Source organism: Bactrocera tryoni, unplaced genomic scaffold, assembly GCF_016617805.1.
Source record: "Bactrocera tryoni isolate S06 unplaced genomic scaffold, CSIRO_BtryS06_freeze2 scaffold_25, whole genome shotgun sequence".
NCBI classification, from domain to species: Eukaryota; Metazoa; Arthropoda; class Insecta; order Diptera; family Tephritidae; genus Bactrocera; species Bactrocera tryoni.
In genome coordinates this window covers 30,413,919-30,420,828 of record NW_024395977.1, presented here as the reverse complement: position 1 = coordinate 30,420,828, position 6,910 = coordinate 30,413,919, and positions in this window count along the sequence as shown.

The window sequence follows — 6,910 nt, the reverse complement described above, 5'->3', positions numbered from 1 at the left end:
TTGTCACTATCTAGTTCGACACCTCCTAAACTTATTAGAACATCACTACGGAGTAAACAGAGATCACACCCAGTATCGAGTAAGGCAGACAATTTAATATTGTTTAGTACCATTTCCTTGAAAATTACGCATTTATTGGACACTCCCAACTGTTCATTTGACAACGTATTTACTCTTTCGACTTTCGCGCCTAACGACTTTCCACACTTTGATGCGATGTGTCCACTCTGACCGCACTTAAAACACTTGATAGTTTGCTGAGGACAGTTACTCGCTAAATGCCCTACAGTGCCACACCTAAAACAACGTCTCTTTTCTGTTGTCTTCCTCTCCTCAATGCCTTCGCTTTTTACCTCTTCCCCACGTCGATTGGGTTCTGCCTGCTGTCGACTTGACCGAATCTTTTCGTAAACGATTATTTCATCCTTAAGCTGATCGATGTTCCTAGCTTGATACAAATTACTTTTCCCTACCCTGGTATCCGGTATACCTTCAATAAAATATTCTATTAAACTGGGTTCATCGAGGTCAATTGGAGAACCGAGTTCCATTAACTTATACAAATATTCGCGGTAACCCTCATTACTTCGTTTGCGTCGATTACGCAGCTGTCTATGCACCTCCGCTGATGAAACTCTTTCTCCGAATTCTTTAAACAGTAGATCCTTTAAAGAAGACCAACTGCTGATACCCCTCTGACTTCTTACAAAAACTTTGGCCGCTCCTTTTAAAAGTTGCTTGGCATATAAAAACTTCTGAATGTCCGACCATTTAACTGCGAGTGCATTTTCCTCAAATTCCGTAACCCAATCTTTCACTGTCGGCTGACCTACTCCACTGAAATGACTCAACGATTCCTCGATGTCACGTAACGTGAAAGACGTGTGATTCACTAGTGTCTGTCTTGCCCCACCGTCCACTACAGAGGATGCATCCTCAAAATCTGAAACATCATCTACTCCCAATCCAAAATGTTCGCATAATCTGTCCTGTAAAGTGGCCTTGCGCCCTCTTGTAGGAAGCCCCAGCTCTACAAGCTTTTCCTTCGTTCGTTCATTGTCCAACTAAAAATTTGTTCATGGTCCATGTTAGTCAGTTACGCGTGCAGCAATTACAAATTCAAAATTTATAAACGTATAAATACAAAGTGTATGCTTATGTGACTTCTTTACAATAAACTTTAAATTTAATTATTTAATGACAATTATTTTACAGTAATTCATAAAGTTAAAACTAACTACTCTTAGTAACTTATCTGTATAATGAACTCCAACGCTTGACGCCGCCTCTGCTTTGGCTAAGTCCAACGATGTCCCTCGTAGTTACACGTTGTTCGGATCTATTTGGCCGCCACTGTACGCACTTGTTGCCCTCGCATGTGCAACCAGCCCTACTCTGCTTCGCGCAGATTTTGCAGCCACCACTGCTTTATACTTCTGAGTCGCACTCAGATTTGATAAAAACGAATTTGCAGCCACCACTGCTTTACGCTTCTGCGTCGCACTCAGATTTTTTAAAACGATTTTGCAGCCACCACTGCCTTGTACTTCTGAGTCGCACTCAGATCACTCAGAATAAAATTCTTTGTCGCTTCTGCTTCGCACTGTTCGAATCGCGAGCAGATTTGCAGCCACCACTGCTTTACACCTCTGAGTCGCACTCAGATTTAATAAAAACGAATTTGCAGCCACCACTGCTTTACACTTCTGAGTCGCACTCAGATTTTTTAAAACGATTTTGCAGCCACCACTGCTTCACACTTCTGAATCGCACTCAGATCACTCAGAATAAAATTCTTTGTCACTTCTGCTTCGCACTGTTCGAATCGCGAGCAGATTTGCAGCCACCACTGCTTTACACTTCTGAGTCGCACTCAGATTTTTTAAAACGATTTTGCAGCCACCACTGCCTTGTACTTCTGAGTCGCACTCAGATCGCTCAGAATAAAATTCTTTGTCACTTCTGCTTCGCACTGTTCGAATCGCGAGCAGATTTGCAGCCACCACTGCTTTACACTTCTGAGTCGCACTCAGATTTTTTAAAACGATTTTGCAGCCACCACTGCTTCACACTTCTGAGTCGCACTCAGATCACTCAAAATAAAATTCTTTGCGTCTACGCTACTTTATAGCGGTACTTTAATAACGGACCTAACGGGCCCAACGGTCCACTACGCGGCTGTACAGTTTTCCAGAAGTTTCGGAACTTCTAAGGACTGTACTTTGCACCAGGTGCCCGCACAACCGTTTGTCTTTACTCACTTTTCGCCACAAGTCTAACGCAATTTCGTTTGTGGTTTTCCCTGAAAAGGAAAAAACCGCACTTTCCTATCCCACTTCTGACACCAATTTGTGGGGTTCGTCACACTCCTCAATCCTATAATTCCAAATACATTCCTTTTCATCCACTTTTAATTCCAGAAAATCTTTATTAGTTCACTCTTCGTTGAAATTTACAATTTGCAGTTTAGTTACAAAAATCTTTATTATTCCACTCTTAGTTTCAGAAAATCTTTATTAGTTCACTTTTAGTTGAAATTTACAAATCGTAGTTTAGTTACAAAAATCTTTATTATTCAACTCTTAGTTACAATGTACAGTTCGACACCTTTGCTTTAAATTACAATTTCACTCTACGACCGTTTCTCTATTTGCTGCGCACGTCCGATTAGCTTAGCGGCTGACTTCTGACTCTGTTTCTTTTTGCTCATCGTAATCGGAGCAACCCACGCTAAGTCATTTCTGTGTTGTCCCTTTTCCTTATTTTCCCTTTCTACCAGGGATGCCATCCACATATATTAAAAGACTCAAAGTTTAAAGCCAAAAGTTTGGAATATTAGGTAATCTGCATCAGAGATAATCAATCTATAATCTCAAAGTATAAATTTTGCAATAACTGTAAAATTAGTCACATTTCGCTCAAATGAAGTGAAAATATAAAATATAGTGAAACCAAGGTATAAACATCATTAAAATTAAACTAAGTAACAATAAAGAAATTAAAAAATCTTTTAAAAATGTTACGGTAGTACTATTTGCTAAGTGAAACGGAATCTCTCGTGTTATTATTTAAACAACACCTAAAATCCAATCGTCGATGCTTTCGTCCAACCATATTCTAAAGAGAAGGGAAACATGCTCCTTGTCATTTCTTTGCCGCCGTATTTGAATAGCTAGGCAGGCAATTCATCGGTACCCGCCTCTTCGTTGTTCTTCAGACGGGTAATTGCTATTCGAACTTCTTCATGGTGGGGCAATGGGACGTTCGCTCCATCGTCATCGATTGGGGAATTGAGTTCACCATCTCCTGGTGTTATACTTTCACTTCCATTCAGCAGGCTGGAGAAGTGTTCCCTCTATAATTTTAGTATTTCCTGGGCACCAGTCACTAGATCACCTCTGGGTGTTCCACAAGAGTACGGTCCAGTCTTGAAACCTTCTGTTAGTCGCCGCCTTTTTTCCTAGAGTTTTCGAGGATTAACCCTGTCAGCTAGCTTGTCACGATTTTCATACTCACGCATTTCGGCCTATCTCTTAAGCTCTCGGTATCTGTCCCATCCCGCACCATTTGTGGTGCGTTTTCTTTCCGCTACAACACGGCATTCCTCAGCATACCAGTTGTTCTTTTACCCTTTCCGATAACCAATGGTTTTCTTTGCAGCTGTTTACATAACAGAGCATCTCGACAGGCAAAATTTATTGTATATATTGGAGCAAAATTATTATCTCTCGACATCGTTGTAGCCCAGCCAGTTTCGGTTACACCTTTCTGAAGATCTATACACAACTGACTTTGCGCCGTTCCTTGTTCTTTTTGTGCTTACCACCATGGTACAAGGGAGTAGGGAAAGTGCCCATTCACCATAGTAAAAGAGCCATTCACAGTCCTTAACCTACCCCCCAAGTGTACGTTCACAATAAAAACATCATGGCCACGTCTGGTGAATAAGAGTGGCGAGAGGTTAAAACGGGTTGCGTAAAATCAAAAATGCTTTAATATTAAATTATAAATTTACAGTACTATATTTATACATTTATAAATACTATTTTTAATTTTTCTTTCAGAATGAAGTTTAATGCTGTTATCAAAAGATTTACCGTGCGATTCTGTAACTTGAGACAGTCTCAAGTCTCTAAATTTGAGATTTTAAGTTAGAGACAATTTTTGAGACTTGAGATGATATTGCTATTCTGTAAGTGACAGTCACAAAATCTATTACATTTCATTATTCAGAGATGTTTTTACACTTGAATGAAAATAAATATGTCGATAACAAATATTAAATTTTCTATAACATAGTCAAAAACATAATTATCAATGAAAATAAAAATATATGTTGACTTTGTTTCATAATATTTACGAAATTTATGTAAAATTGATTTATTTTTAACCTTTTCGTGTTTGAGTTGCTTACAAAATATAAAGAAACGACAATCGATTAATATCTATGATGATCTCTATTCAGTATATTCAAAATGGCAGACAAGTGTTATTTTTAGTTTTGTGACCTGCTAACTACCAGGTCTCAATATTTTGAGACTACCGCTAGAGACTGTTTAGTGAATAGTAACTAGTCTCAAATTGAGACTTTGCCTCAAAATGTCTCAAATAGAGACTAGAGACTGGTTACAGAATCCCGCTATTAATTATATCTTCTTGATATAAATAAATATGCTATATAGTATAATTTTAAGCGTTTTAGTTAACTTATTCATGGACAAATAGGAAATTATTTTGATAATGGGTGGACCAAAAGAGATAACTATTATGGGAAAATTTGGCATTACATATCATAATAATTCGCCTCAACAGTAAAACACAGTTTTTTATTGTAAGATAAATCAAGAGATAATTATAATAGCCATGTTTCCTATATCTATCTATCTATATAAATAAAAATGAATTGTTGTTCGTTAGTCTGATTAAAACTCGAGAACGGCTGGGCCGATTGAGCTGATTTTTGTTTTAAAATGTTTGTCGTAGTCCAGGGTAGGTCTAAACTGTGAGCAAATAAGGAACAATTGCGAGTAAGACAGAGTAAGACGACAATTCCATTTTCCCATATAAATGTTGTCACGACATAACATAAAAACGGCTTGACCGATTTGGCTGAAAATTGGTGGGGAGGTAGCTTAGAACCAGGGTAAGGTCATAGGATACCTTTTATCTCTTTATGTCAAAGTTTAATACAACTCTTAAATACAAAATTATATTTCAAATCATAAGCATTTGTTCAAAATTCATGTTTGTAGGAATATTTAAATATTTCATTTCCTCAAACAAAAAAAAAAACAAAAAAAAAAAACAATAAAAAAAACCTCGTATCTATATACATACATATATAAAAGAAAGTTGATGTTAGTTACACCATTTATAACTTAATAACGGCTGAACCGATTTGGCTGAAAATTGGTGGAGAGGTAGCTTAGAACCAGGGTAAGGACATAGGATACCTTTTATCTCTTTATGTCAAAGTTTAATACAACTCTTAAATACAAAAATTATATGTATTTCAAATCATAAGCATTTGTTCAGAATTCATGTTTGTAGGAATCATTTGAATATATGCTTACAATTTTAAACAGAGTCTTCTCAAAAATAATACAATTGCTAAATATTTGGAATAGAAGAAAAGAACTGCAACCAAATTCGCAGTGATATAGATTATAACTCGCTGAGTAATCAGTCGTTGAGTATGTATTATACCACGTGCATCCCAAAAGATTGATGTCATAACCTTTCCAGCCGCCTTTTTCGTTTTTCCACGCCTGAGAACCGGTTCATCAGGTTCATCATGTGCAGTCCACTACAATGACTGTCGATTGGACTCCACTGGGAAATGATGGAGCTATGTTTCTATCACTGACGAAAAATTTCGGCTTTATTCCGATTAGAGAGCACTTAAACACTTCACAGAATCAGTTATTCGTTGTTTTTGTTGGATTATGAACTTTCGAGGCACCTACTTTGCTCATTTCGCTGTTTCCAGCTTAGCAAATATCTTTTCAACGGTGGATTTCCCTGAGCCCAAATTCAAGAGTATTTTCCCCAAAAAGCCAAATGCTTTATAAACACACGAAATGCTTTATGATCCATTTTTTTGTAAACTAACACAAGTTACTTCACTAAATGTTATATCTCAATAACTAATAGTTATAATCCAACTAATAGAAATCATATAGATTGTAGTAGTATTATCTATGTATCAGCCACAGTGAAGCGTGGACGGGTCCTCTAGTTTTAAGTATAAATTTTTGTAATCACAAACTACGCCGGCGATCAGAAATCCTACTCGTTCCCAAATAGAGTGTTTGACCATCCTAACAGATTTACCATATTATTTTTTAGTTCTAAGCTAAGTTTTTAAATAAAAAGGATTTTTAAAGAAATTATTTTTTGAATTTGCAATATCTATATAGTAGTAAAAAGTAGTTTAAATTAGCTTACGCAACACTATTTTGCCATGCTCAATAGCAATACTGGCATAATATTTGAAAATTTAAAACGGACGGTCGGTGTATTTTAAAAGTAAATTATTTAAGTTTTCAATATAATTATTACTTTATTATTATTTTCACAGATCAATTTCCCGTTCAGATCGATATACAGGTTAATATTCTATAAGTTAAATTATAGCCAAATACTAATTGAAACTTTTTTACAGAAGGAAAATGCCTCGCAATTGTTTTTGTTACTTTTAATTTATTTTCTGTAAATATTTGTTATTTAGTTTCAAGGTATATGGGTGCAAATAGGCCTGCGGGGGAACCGAAAACCCAAAAAAAATCGGTAACGCGCCTAGTTGCATACCTTATTTTGGTGTGGAAAATGCAATATAGGCACAAAAATATGTAAAAAACACAATAAATAAAATCTACCGAAATAAAACATTTAATTATAATTTACTTTT